Below are 14,403 nucleotides of genomic sequence, written 5' to 3' on the forward strand. Positions count from 1 at the left end.
CATCTTCTCCATGAGTTCCGCAGGTGTGCTCTTGCTGCTCCACAAACAGGGAATAAGCACACAGCCCCTCGTAGCTTTGGCAAGCAAGAAGAGACAGAAAATTCCTTTTGTTCGTATAGGAAGTTGTTTTCAGTTCATTGAGGAGTGACATATTGAAAACGATACCTTTTATATTGGTGTTTTGATTCTATGGTTTAAACTGTCAACAACTATTCTTCTTACCAGATTTTTTCCAGCTTACATGTAGAACACTAAAGGTGTTCTTACCCAAAGGGGAAGTGGGACAAGAATGAAATAAAAGAAGGGGAAAATACAGCTGATGAGAGAGCATTCATGAAGAAGAGGGCTCAGTGGCAGCACAGTGTTAAAAGCATCATGAAGCTCTCAGTTCGATGGTGACTTGTGAAACATTCACAGGAGAGTAAAATTCCCTGTACTCCCAAATCCTGGAAGTTTGTATGTATATAGAAATTTCCATTTTTTTTTTTTGAGATTTACTTCTCATTAAAAAGTTCGTGGTTGAGAAAGCTTTGCTAAGGCTCCTGAGACTAAAGATGCACAGCAGGGCTGAGACTAAACATGGAGAGTCCAATGCAGTGGGCACAGAGCTGTCCAAGGTGTCCCTAGATTGATCTGCTCTGCCTGCTGCTGGTCATATCTGCATTGCTGCTAAGGTTTTCTTGGGGTCAGTAGCTCATTCAGTTCTTTCAATGTCTGAGGACCTCCTAGAAGCAATGATCTAGGGGCTGCTTTGATGAAGTGGCACATACATATGAAGTCAGTATTTGGTATACACCCAATTAAAAGATAGCCTCTAAAGGTAAGTGGCACATAAGAACATGATTGTATAACTTTATTAGGATAATGAAATTTCTTTCCAATATTGTAAGGTATTTTAAAAAAGTAAATGATCAGAATTGAAATTCTCAATGTGATTTATGCTTTTACAGTCAGAAAAGTATGGGTTAAAATCTTTGTTCCGTTTCTTTAAGGATGGCTTGAATAATCTAATATTCCTGAACTCCTAATATTTTCATCTGTAAAATATTAGGAGGAAAGATAAGTCAAGAAATGTAATGGGCTTAACATTAAGCTCACAGTAGACAGTTGATGAATAATACCCTCATCAATCTCATAAAGTACATAAGAAAAAGAGGTAGTGAGTCTATTTTGTTCAATTTTGAAAGCTCAGTTGATGCCCTAGGAATCCTTTGGATGTGTAGCCTCTTAAAGGTTTAGTTCATTTGTGTCTCTTGGAACTGATTATTAAATAGTTGAAGGTAAGCACAATGAGTCACTTGCAGTATCTAGGCATAGTTCTACATGTTTGTATGCTGTATCTGTATAGGAGAGGAAAAGAGATTAGGCAATTACCTGGAAAATTTAGTTATGGCACAAAGTCTATATTGGACTATTGTTTTGACTTATTTATCTTGCTACATCAATCGAAGTGCTGTATAGATATGCCTGAGCAGACATTTAGGATAAACCCACATTGTGCCTGATTGATAGGGGAACCCTAAACCCAGTGTCAGGGGACTGGATGTTCTCTGTTCTCTCCAAGTATACGCTCCATCCTGCTCTACACCCAGGAGGCTGACTTCCGTGCACTTGTCTTTTTTGCTTCTAGTTGGGTTTGGCCCAGTGGGAGCCACTGGCAGGAAAGACTGGTCAGCCTGTTTGTATTCTGCGATCTTTCCTTTCCTGTGCTGAAATCCACAGGTCCTGTAGATCCACCTCAGTTACAGGTCTCCCAGGCTGGGATCATTTCTTCCTCCTCTGTTCCTTCAAGCCTAGGACTGGTGAAGCCTTCTTACTGTTGTTGGTGCCAGGGTGCTTTACCTTGTCTTGGAGATTTCCCCTAATCCTGCACATGTATTTAAAAATATTCCTTTCTTTAAGCTTTTCCCAATCATTCCTCTGGAGATGACTGCCAGTCCCTTTTAAGATACAACACTAACACTTAAGCTCTAGACAGAAAGAGAAGAAATTTATCTATTTTCCCATTCATCATAAGCCTCTTTGGGACTTGAAGATTATTATTTAAAGATAACTTACATATTTCAAAGAAAGACATTATAATAGGGTCAAGGTTTCAATTAGTGAAGTATGAGATCCTTAGCAAAGCTTTGAGAAATAGCTATGTTCCACATTTTTTTCTGATTGAAAGCAAAGATTTTTCTATCCTCTTTCTAAATTGTATGGTTTCTTTAGATATTACTTAAAGGAAAAATAAGAAAAATCAGAGAAACAACTTCTTTATATTGATACTTGCTTATTTTCTTTACGTTTGACTCTTGAATAATCACTCTGTTGCTACTGTGGCATTTTTTAGTGTAAAACTTTAGCCTGTCTTCCCCTTAAAATGAACTGTTTGTCATCATCATAATATCTCAAGCTTAGGTAACCATCAACTTTTAATCCATGTGTATTTCCTCTGAAGTCTGTTTTAAGTAGTCTCTCTATGTGGAAAATTTCTATTTTTGCAAACCTTCATAGAAGTTTTTTAGCTGTAAAACCTACTGTTCAATAGGACAAATATTTATAACAAGTTTATAACACCATCCCTTCTTTTTTTCTCTCTAAAAATGTTTAAAGAGAAGGTTCAATTTCTTCTTGTATGACTATTTAAATATCATAGGGAGGGGTCCAAACAGACCCAACCAGGAGAAAAAGTAAAGTTATATTGTGGTCAAAGAGATTTAATTGGAAGTCGGCTCTAAATTATTTCTAAAGAGACCAATAAGCTCATTCTTACCATCCATCTTCTCTTGCCTTACTCTTCCCTTATTTTGTTTTTTCTTTTCTCTCACTTTTCTTTCTCTCTCCATTAAATGCTATGCTTTCCTTCCTTTTTTTTTTTCTGTTTCCCCATCCTATCAAAATATACTTTTCCTTTCTTTCTGTCCCTGTATTATCTTGAGAGAGCATAAACCATTTAAACCACTCAGGATGAATTTTTTCCCACTTTGGTTCACACAGCCCTGATTTCTTCTCCTTGAACACCAATGGAAAATGTAGACATCCAGAGGACTGGTCCTGTGATAAGTCCTGGAAGCTCCAGGGGTGTGTGCGTTTGTTTGCGTGTGCACGCAGGAGCTGTGTCTGACACTTTGTGACTCCATGGACTGTAACCCGCCAGGCTCCTCTGTCCATGGAATTTTCCAGGCAAGAACGAGACAGCAGAAGAGGCACTGATGTATAGAACAGTGTTTTGGACTCTGTGGGAGCGGGAGAGGGTGGGATGATTTGGGAGAATGGCATTGAAACATGTATAATATCATATATGAAATGAGTCGCCAGTCCAGGTTCGATGCACGATACTGGATGCTTGGGGCTGGTGCACTGGGACGACCCAGAGGGATGGTATGGGGAGGGAGGAGGGAGGAGGGTTCAGGATGGGGAACACGTGTATACCTGTGGCGGATTCATGTTGATATATGGCAAAACCAATACAATACTGTAAAGTTAAAAAAAAAAAAAAAAGAATACTGGAGTGGGTTGTGATTTCCTCCTCCGAAGGATCTTACTGACAAAAGACAGAATCTGAATCTCCTGCATTGGCAGGCAGATTCTTTACTGCTGAGTCACTCGTTAGGCGGCTCAGCTACTAGAGTAGAAAGTCCGCTGATTCTAAGTGGGCTCTAGGGGGCGCTGCACTGGCGGTTTGTCTAGAGCGCGGGAGGTGCTGCAGTCTTGCCTCTCACGGAGGACAGAGGGAAGAGCTTGCTCAACTGAGAGAAGACACAGGTGCCAGGAAGTACCAGGGGGCATTTATAAAACGCTGCGCTCGTGCAGAACATAGTCTCTGGGGGTGGTGCCATATCTCCAGCAAAGGTGAGCTGCAAAAGAGCCCCATCCAGCCCAGCTTGAGCCATGGCCTCTGCACACATCTGGACACTTGGGATTCTGTTTACACTCAGTAAGTGATGTTCCCTTCCCGTTTTGCTCTTGTATTATCCGCTTATGTTCTTTTTCAGAAACTTCACTGATGTATTCTGCGTTACTTTACAGGTGGGCTGAGAGCTCAGTCGGTGACTCAGCCAGAAGCTGAGGTCCCTGTCTCGGAAGGGGATCCAGTGACTGTGAAGTGCACCTATTCAGTTTCGTGGAGCCCTTATCTTTTCTGGTATGTCCAGCATCACAATCAAGGTCTTCAGTTCCTTCTGAAATACATCTCTGGGGACACCTTGGTTAAAGGCAACTACGGTTTTGAGGCTGAATTTAACAAGAGCCAAACCTCTTTCCACCTGAAGAAACCATCTGTTGTAGGGAGTGACTCTGCCTTGTACTTCTGTGCTGTGAGGGACACAGTGGTGGGGGCCGCAGGGAGAGCTGAATACAAACCCCTGAGCACAGAAAACCGTACTCCTGAAGCCTTAGTGTCCCTCCACAAGGTGGCGGTGTGGCTCTAGGATTTGTTCTTCATTATAACTTTTTTTTTCGGTAAAGCCACAAAATTTGTTCATTTGACAAGTATATATTGAAATAAATCGTGTGTGCCAGATACTCTGCTGAGCACTGATCATAAAGAGGTGAAGAAACCATCCTTGATCTGCAGATGTCAGGTGTGATCCCAAACATTTGTGAACCCCTTTAATTCTCACTGGAGAAGGCAATGGTGCCCCACTCCAGTACTCTTGCCTGGAAAACTGATGGACAGAGGAGCCTGGTAGGCTGCAGTCCATGGGGTCGCTAGGAGTCGGACGCGACTGAGCCACTTCACTTTGACTTTTCTCTTTCATGTATTGGAGAAGGAAATGGCAACCCACTGCAGTGTTCTGGCCTGGAGAATCCCAGAGACAGCGGAGCCTGGTGGGCTGCCGTCTATGGGGTTGCAGAGAGTCAGACACGAGTGAAGCGACTTAGCATTAGCATTAGCATTAATTCTCACACTCTTCTCATGAGCTTCACTTTGCCGATGAAAGCATTCAAGCTCAGAGAATTTGTGTATCTTACTGAAGTTAAAGAACTGCTCAACAGTAAATTGAAACCCAGGCAGCCTGCCTCTCAGGCGTGTAGTCTGACCCCTCCACTTCTCCTCAGCCTATAGGCTGCTCCAGGCATGAGACAGATTTCAACAGTGGTGTAGCCCTCATTCCCAAAATAGTCCCTGTTAATAAAAAGTGTTGGTTGTAGGAATGAACAGTAAACTGATAACTCAAAACAGTTTGGTAAATGCTCAGACAGAGAAGTGCATAAAATGCTATGTGACAAAAGGAAGTAGAGGTAATTTGACTCTGAAGGAAGGAGAGAGGAAGCAAGTGAGACAGAATGTGAGGAGGATTCAAAACAGTGGAGGATTTAAGTATGTTGTATGAACATGTAGGCCGATTACAGCTCCTGTGCTCACATCTTCTTACCTATAGGCTTGTGAAGGACTGGACTCAGTGCCTCTCTTTTTTGCTCTTTTCAACTTAGAACCTCCCAGGAAGGGCTCTGGTTGACTCAGTGTGAGCCAGATGCTGTTCCCTGGAAGTTGTGGTGGCTACTAGGCTTAGCCCAGCTTTGCTCTACATTTGACCAATTAATTAGTGGTGTCTGGGGGATGATTGTGCAAGAAATTAGCAGCTCCATTTTGAACCATATGATTCAAAGGAGTATATCCCAAAAGAAATTAATTTTTATTTAGAGACTTACATTTCTTTATTTTTTCCAAATGGATAGACATTCGTAGGAACACTACTTATTGAAAACTTCACTTTTGCTCCATCAATTTGGGATACTGCATTTATAGTAAGCTAAATTCCTATATATACCCAGACCTATTTTTGGATTCTATTCTTGATGGGCATACCTTAGCCCAACATGATTACAATCCCTGCAAAGAGCCATTCCTCGACTACCCCTTGGGTTTCGGTTGTGTGTACACTGGTGGAATATCTACATCAGGGAAGAACGTCCTTGAAAGAAGCACATGCAGACCTTAAAAGTGGATCTGGGGAATCCTTGTGTGCAGGGAATCCTGGGATCTGGGTAACCAGAGCAAGATCTAGAAGAGATATATCCTTGATTCAGTGGATTTCTCAGAGGCAGTGATGTGGGAGGATGGCTAAGGAAGAGCGTTTTATAATGGAGGACTAGGGAAGGGACATTGTGTGCTCAGGTCTATATTCCCCCCACTTACTGAGATGGTGGCTGCTGCTGCTAAGTTGCTTCAGTCGTGTCTGACTCTGCGCGACCCCATGAACTGCAGCCTTTCAGGCTCCTCCGTCCATGGGATTCTCTGGGCAAGAGTACTGGAGTGGGTTGCCATTACCTTCTCCGACTGAGGTGGCTAGGAGGGTGCAAATAAGTTTCATTAGAAGTTCTGTTTTGTCATTTGGTCCTGGTAATTGGCTTGTTTGACCTTGAGGAGGAAACTTAGCTGAGTATTCTTTTTTTCCTTCACTGGAAAAATGTTCTAGAAAATGTTCCTTATTACCAGGTAACTTTTAAGTAAAACCAGACATTCAATGGAGTTTTTATTTATAATATTCATTTTTGTCCTCTCTTATCTCATTTCAAGGATGCTATAGAAAGAGGATTAAGCATAAATTATATTTTATGATTCTTCTTCTTTGTAACTATGTCACAGTGATCAGCCATTTACAATCTATGTGCCTCATCTCCTAAATCAGAAAATTGAGATAATTGGAAGGACTGTTGTGAGGATTGTTGTACATAAGTGTTGGACTCTGAGTAGAAGTGGGTTTTGAGGGAGGCATAGCAATCAGAAATTTAGTCACTGCTATGGACTGAAGATGATGCTGTGAAAGTGCTGCACTCAATATGCCAGCAATTTTAGATAACTCAGCAGTGGCCACAGGGCTAGAAAAGTCAGTTTTCATTCCAGTCCCAAAGAAAGGTAATGCCAAAGAATGCTCAAACTACCTCACAATTACCCTCATCTCATACGCTAGTAAAGTAATACTCAAAATTCTCCAAGCCAAGTTTCAGCAATACGTGAAGGGTGAATTTCCACATGTTCAAGCTTAGAAAAGGCAGAGAAACCAGAGATCAAATTGCCAACATCTGCTGGATCATGGAAAAAGCTAGAGAGTTCCAGAAAAACATCTATTTCTGCTTTATTGACTATGCCAAAGCCTTTGACTATGTGGGTCACAATAAACTGGAAAATTCTGAAAGAGATGGGAATACCAGATCACCTCACCTGCCTCTTGAGAAACCTGTATGCAGGTCAGGAAGCAACAGTTAGAACTGGACATGGAACAACAGACTGGTTCCAAATAGGAAAAGGAGTACATCAAGGCTGTATATTGTCACCCTGCATATTTAACTTCTATGCAAAGTACATCATGAGAAACGTTGGGCTGGAAGAAGCACAAACTGGAATCAAGATTGCTGGAAGAAATATCAATAACCTCCGATATGCAGATGACACGACCCTTATGGCAGAAAGTGAAGAAGAACTAAAGAGCCTCTTGATGAAAGTGAAAGAGGAGAGTGAAAAAGTTGGCTTAAGCTCAACATTCAGAAAACTAAGATCATGGCATCTGGTCCCATCACTTCATGGGAAATAGATGGGGAAGCAGTGACAGACTTTATATTTGGGGGCTCCTAAATCACTGCAGATGGTGATTGCAGCCATGAAATTAAAAGACGCTTACTCCTTGGAAGGAAAGTTATGACCAACCTAGATAGCATATTAAAAAGCAGAGACATTACTTTGTCACCAAAATTCATCTAGTCAAGGCTATGGTTTTTCCAGTAGTCATGTATGGATGTGAGAGTTGGACTATAAAGAAAGCTGAGTGCTGAAGAATTGATGCTTTTGAACTGTGGTGTTGGAGAAGACTCTTGCAAGTCCCTTGGACTGCAAGGAGATCCAACCAGTGCATCCTAAAGGAGATCAGTCCTGGGTGTTCATTGGAAGGACTGATATTGAAGCTGAAACTCCAATATTTTGGCTACGTGATGCGAAGAGTTGACTCATTTGAAAAGACCCTGATGCTGGCAAAGATTGAGGGCAGGAGGAGAAGGGGACGACAGAGGATGCGATAGTTGGTGGCATCACCGACTCAGTGAACAAGAGTTTGGGTAAACTCGGGGTGTTGGTGATCAACAGGGAGGCCTGGCGTGCTGTGGTTCACGGTGTTGCCGAGAGTCAGACACTGAACTGAACCGATGGACTGAATGTTTGTGTCCTGCCAAAATCTGTATGTTGAAACCTGATGGTCAGTGTGATGGTATTAGGACATAGGTCCTTTGGGAAATTCTTAGGTTGCAAGGGTGAAGGTCTTTTGAATGGAATTCATTTTCTTATAAATAAAAGGCACCCCAGAGATCTCCTTTGCCTGTTCCTCCATATGACAGAACAGCAGGAAGATGGTGGTCTATGAACCAGGGTCCTCACCAGATACCCAATCCACTGGCACCTTGATCCTGGACTTCCTAACCTTCAGAATTGTTAGAAACATATGTTTGTTGCTTAGGCCTCTAGTCTGTGGTATTTTTGTTATAGCAACCCAAATGGACTAAGCCATCACCAAAGCTATGGATCTCCTACATCTGCCCTGAATTGCTTATATTTGGATTGTAACATGAGAAAGAAATACAGTCAGTCTTGTTTTTAAGTTACTTTACTTTGGCCTTTGTCACATCACTTGAGCCTGTATACCATCTTTTATCCTGGAAACCTGTTTTTAGGAAAGGAGCTAGTATCATCCTATTTAATTACACTGTGGTTAAATTGCATCAAGCAACATTTTATTCTATTTTAAGCAACATTGCATTTTTTATTTTTTTTTTACGTTTTGGCTGTACTGGATCTTTGATAAGATGTGGGAACTTCTCTTGTTCTGGAGCATGGGCTCAGTTGCTCTGCAGTATGTGGGTCTTAGTTCCCCAATCAGGGATCGAACCCACATACCCTACACTGGAAAGCAGATTCTTAACCACTGGAACACCAGGGAAGTACCAACTTTTTTTTTTTTTTTTTAATTACTTGTGGAATTGCAGTTTTCATTTCTGAAATATAATGTTAAGTATTTTAGAGAAGGTAGGAGTAGAGAAGCATTTTGGGGGCTTATTCTCCTGGTCTTCCTGAGAGCTATATTTTGCTGCATCCATGTGAGAACTCACCCTTGCCTGGAGGCTAGGGAGACGTCTCTCTCTAAGAGGAACCACCCTCCCTGGAGCCACTTTGTGTTCCCTTCAGTCTTCCCTCCTCTGACCTTTTTCTAATTGTATCATAAATTTCACTGTGTTCTCTGCAAGAATCCAGAAATACTTAAAATTAAGTGGTAGTTTAGCTTTTCATCTTCTTTCCTTCCCCAAACAAAAGAAACAAATAAGACAAACTCATCCTTTGTTTTTTTGTTTCTATCAAACAGTGGAACTACCATCTACCCAAGTGCTCTCCACCTGTGCTCCCACAGGAGCTTCCAGGTCTTTCCTGAAGCTGTTCCTTTGGCCTCTTCCTACTTGCCCCAGTCTTTACCAGGTTCATCCATCTTCCCTTACATTTTAGTTCAGGTGTCACTCCACCTGGGAATGTTCCTGGAATCCCACAACCAAAGTAGTCTTCCTACCTGTATGTCCCCATGATGCTGTACTTTCCCTATCACAGCAGTTATCATGAAGACTATCACTGCTTAAACATTCTTTTCCTTTTGACAAGACCATTTTCATAGGGGGATGTTGCATGTAGCTCAGTGCCTGACCCAAGTATGGACTCTGCAAATGTTGTTTGATTGAGCAAATTAATACTTACCAGGAGTCCATTCTGAAGGAGATCAGCCCTGGGATTTCTTTGGGAGGAATGATGCTAAAGCTGAAACTCCAGTACTTTGGCCACCTCATGCGAAGAGCTGACTCATTGGAAAAGACTCTGATGCTGGGAGGGATTGAGGGCAGGAGGAGAAGGGGATGACAGAGGATGAGATGGCTGGATGGCATTACTGCCTCGATGGACGTGAGTCTGAGTGAACTCCGGGAGTTGGTGATGGACAGGGAGGCCTGGCATGCTGCGATTCATGGGGTCGCAAAGAGTCGGACACGACTGAGTGACTAAACTGAACTGAACTGAACTGAAGGGTCTTAAAATATTCTTACTCTTTAACCTAAGGAATCCCCTTTGTAGAAGCTAGTCTAAAGAAATAACTGTAAGTTATGTTATTTTATAAGTCGTTATGTAAAAAATGAAGATGGAAAAACACTTAAAGAAATAACTTGAAATTTCGACAATTTTATGTATAACGGTGTCTATATAGTATTCTTCCTAAAATCTAAATATTTAACACTAGGAAAATTGGTAAATAAATTGTAGTACATCTCTATCATGGAATATTTTGAGGAATATTTTCAACTAGAAACCAAATTCTACATATACTTACTAATAGGCAAAAATATTTCAGAAGTAGCATTAAAAAATCCAGGGTACCCCAAAGTGTGTGTATGTATTTATGTGTTTGTGCATATAAGCACATGCAGTCCAATATTGTTAAAAATATTTATACATAGACAAAGGATTAAAAGATATGTACCCAAATATTATGAAAGATATTTCTTGGATATAGCATTCAAGAAGACTATCACTGCTTTAAACATTCTTTTCCTTTTCACAAGACCATTTCACAGGGGGATGTTGTGTCTAGCTCAGTGCCTGACCCACGTATGGACTCTCCAAATGTTGTTTGATTGAGTAAATTAATACTTACCAAGAGTCTTATAATATTCCTACTCTTTCACCCAGGGAACCCCCTTTGTAGAAGCTAGTCTAAAGAAATAACTGTAAGTTTATGTGTTTATTTTATAGTGTAAGTTTATTTTATAGCGGTCATGTCAAAAATGAAGATAGAAAAACCCTTAACAAAGAAATAACTGGAAATTTAGACAGATTTATGTATAACAGTGTTTATATAGTATTCTTCCTAAAATCTAAATATTTCAGTTCAGTTCAGTTCAGTTGCTCAGTCGAGTCCGACTCTTTGCGACCCCATGAATCACAGCACACCAGGCCTCCCTGTCCATCACCAACTCCCGGAGTTCACCCAGACCTATGTCATTGGAGGCAGTGATGCCATCCAGCGATCTCATCCTCTGTCGTCCCCTTATCCTCCTGCCCCCAATCCCTCCCAGCATCAGAGTCTTTTCCAATGAGTCAACTCTTCGCATGAGGTGGCCATAGTACTGGAGTTTCAGCTTTAGCATCATTTCTTCCAAAGAAATCCCAGGGCTGATCTCCTTCAGAATGGACTGGTTGGAGCTCCTTGCAGTCCAAGGGACTCGCAAGAGTCTTCTCCAATACCACAGTTCAAAAGCATCAATTCTTTGGCGCTCAGCCTTCTTCACAGTCCAACTCTCACATCCATACATGACCACTGGAAAAACCATAACCTTGACTAGGCGAACCTTTGTTGGCAAAGTAATGTCTCTGCTTTTAAATATGCTATCTAGGTTGATCATGACGTTCCTTCCAAGGAATAAGCGTCTTTTAATTTCGTGGCTGCAATCACCATCTGCATTAATTCTGGAGCCCAAAAAATAAAGTTTGACATTGTTTCCACTGTTTCCCCATCCTTTTCCCATGAAGTGATGGCACCAGATGCCATGATTTTAGTTTTCGGAATGTTGAGCTTTAAGCCAACTTTTTCACTCTCCTCCTTCACTTTCATCAAGAGTCTTTTTAGTTCCTCTTCACTTTCTGCCATAAGGGTGGTGTTGTCTGCATATCTCAGGTTATTGATATTCATCCCAGCAATCTTGATTCCAGCTTGTGCTTCTTCCCGCCCACTGGTTCTCATGATGTACTCTGCATAGAAGTTAAATAAGCAGGGTGACAATGTACAGCCTTGACGCACTCCTTTTCCTCTTTGGAACCAGTCTGTTGTTCCATGTCCAGTGCTAACTGTTGCTTCCTGACCTGCATATAGGTTCCTCAAGAGACAGCCTCAAGAGGCCGCTTTTCTGGAACACCTGTGAAGATATACCCCATGTCCAAGGTAAGATAAACTCAAGTAAGACGGTAGGTGTTGGAGAGGGCATCAGAGGGCAGACACGCTGAAACCATAATCACAGAAAACTAGCTAATTTGATCATATGGACCACAGCCTGGTCTAACTCAATGAAACTAAGCAATGCCATGTGGGGCCACCCAAGACAGATGGGTCATGGTGGAGAGGTCTGACAGAATGTGGTCCACTGGAGAAGGGAGTGGCAAACCCCTTCAGTATTCTTGCCTGGAGAACCCCATGACAAGTATGAAAAGGCAAAAAGATAGGACACTGAAAGATGAACTCCCCGGGTAGGTAGGTGCCCAATATGTTACTGAATATCAGTGGAGAAATAACTCCAGAAAGAATGACGGAACCAAAGCAAAAACAATACCCAGTTGTGGATGCAACTGATGATAGAAGCAAGGTTTGATGCCATAAAGAGCAATATTGCACAGGAACCTGGGATGTTAGGTCCATGATCAAGGCAAATTGGAAGTGGTCAAATGGGAGATGGCAAGCGTGAATGTTGACATTCTAGGACTCGGGAAACTAAGATGGCCTGGAATGGGTGAATTTAACTCAGATGACCATTATGTGTACTACTGTGGGCAGGAATCCCTTAGAAGAAATGGAGTAGCCATCATGGTCAACAAAAGTGTCCACAATGCAGTATTTGGGTGCAATCTCAAAAACGACAGAATGATGTCTGTTCGTTTCCAAGGCAAACCATTCAATGTTACGGTAATCCAAGTGTATGCCCCTACCAGTAATGCTGAAGATCAGAAGTTGAACGGTTCTATGAAGACTTACAAGACCTTTTAGAACTAACACCCCCAAAAGATATCCTTTTCATTATAGGGGTTGGAATGCAAAAGTAGGAAGTCAGGAAACACCTGGAGTAATAGGTAAATTTGGCCTAGAGTTTTGCCAAGAGAACGCACTGGTCATAGCAAACACCTTCTTCTAACAACACAAGAGAAGACTCTACACATGGACATCACCAGGTGGTCAACACCAAAATCAGACTGATTATATTTGCAGCCAAAGATGGAGAAGCTCTATACAGTCAGCCAAAACAAGACCGGGAGCTGACTGTGGCTCAGATCATGAACTCCTTATTGCCAAATTCAGACTGAAATTGAAGAAAGTAGGGGAAACCACTAGACCATTAAGGTATGACCTAAATCAAAGGGACTAGATCTGACAGACAGAGTGCCTGATGAACTATGGACGGAGGTTTGTGACATTGTACAGGAGACTGGGATCAAGACCATCCCCATGGAAAAGAAATGCAAAAAAGCAAAATGGCTGTCTGAGGAGGCCTTACAAATAGCTGTGAAAAGAAGAGAAGTGAAAAGCAAAGATATAAGCATCTGAATGCAGAGTTCCAAAGAATAGCAAGAAGAGATAAGAAAGCCTTCCTCAATGATCAGTGCAAAGAAATAGAGGAAAACAATAGAATGGGAAAGACTAGAGATCTCTTCAAGAAAAGTAGAGATACCAAGGGAACATTTCATGCAAAGATGGGCTGGATAAAGGACAGAAATGGTATGGACCTAACAGAAGCAGAAGATATTAAGAAGAGGTGGCAAGAATACACAGAAGAACTGTACAAACAGGGCTTTACAACGCAGATAATCACGATGGTGTGATCACTCACCTAGAGCTAGACATCCTCCAATGTGAAGTCAAGTGGGGCTTAGAAAGCATCACTACGAACAAAGCAGGTGGAGGTGATGGAATTCCAGTTGAGCTATTTCAAATCCTGAAAGATGATGCTGTGAAAGTCCTGTACTCAATATGCCAGCAAATTCGGAAAACTCAGCATTGGCGACAGGACTGGAAAAGTTCACTTTTCATTCCAGTGCCAAAGAAAGGCAATGCCAAAGAATGTTCAGTCTACTGCACAATTGCACTCATCTCACACGCTAGTAAAGTAATGCTCAAAATTCTCCAAGCCAGGCTTCAGCAATATGTGAACCGTGAACTTCCAGATGTTCAAGCTGGTTTTAGAAAAGGCAGAGGAACCAGAGATCAAATTGCCAACATCCACTGGATCATCGAAGAAGCAAGAGAGTTCCAGAAAAGTATCTATTTCTGCTTTATTGACTATGCCAAAGCCTTTGACTGTGCGGATCACAATAAACTGTGGAAATTCTGTCTTGACCTGGGAGACTATTAAAAAAAAGATAGAAAAGGAAATGAATAAAACAACCTTTTTAGGATGAAGAAAGGAAACATTCCACTCTATGGAAGTGTATTTTAAATAACCACTCACCTGAATGAGGAACATCCTTTGTTAATGAGAAGGCTTTCTAAGAAGGTGATTATTTCCTCTCTATAGTCTTCATATCCCTATGGATATTGAATAAAGGAGAGGAATTTGAATAAAAGCAAAGGGCAAAACCATCTCTTCAGGTTGTGAGAAGCTATGAAGACTGTCTCAGAGGCTGCGTGGAACATG

General features: G+C 41.6%; 1 long non-coding RNA gene across 1 annotated transcript; it reads left to right on the plus strand.

The window, feature by feature from the left end:
- The first annotated feature begins 3,656 nt into the window (after positions 1-3,656).
- Positions 3,657-4,509, plus strand: LOC147365033 (uncharacterized). Its single transcript, XR_015135115.1, has 2 exons — positions 3,657-3,922; positions 4,015-4,509. It is a non-coding gene; the product is annotated as an uncharacterized LOC147365033 (long non-coding RNA).
- The last annotated feature ends 9,894 nt before the right edge of the window (positions 4,510-14,403 follow it).

Source organism: Bos grunniens, chromosome 10, assembly GCF_055505025.1.
Source record: "Bos grunniens cultivar Pamir isolate PY7600 chromosome 10, Bosgru_T2T1.0, whole genome shotgun sequence".
NCBI classification, from domain to species: domain Eukaryota; kingdom Metazoa; phylum Chordata; class Mammalia; order Artiodactyla; family Bovidae; genus Bos; species Bos grunniens.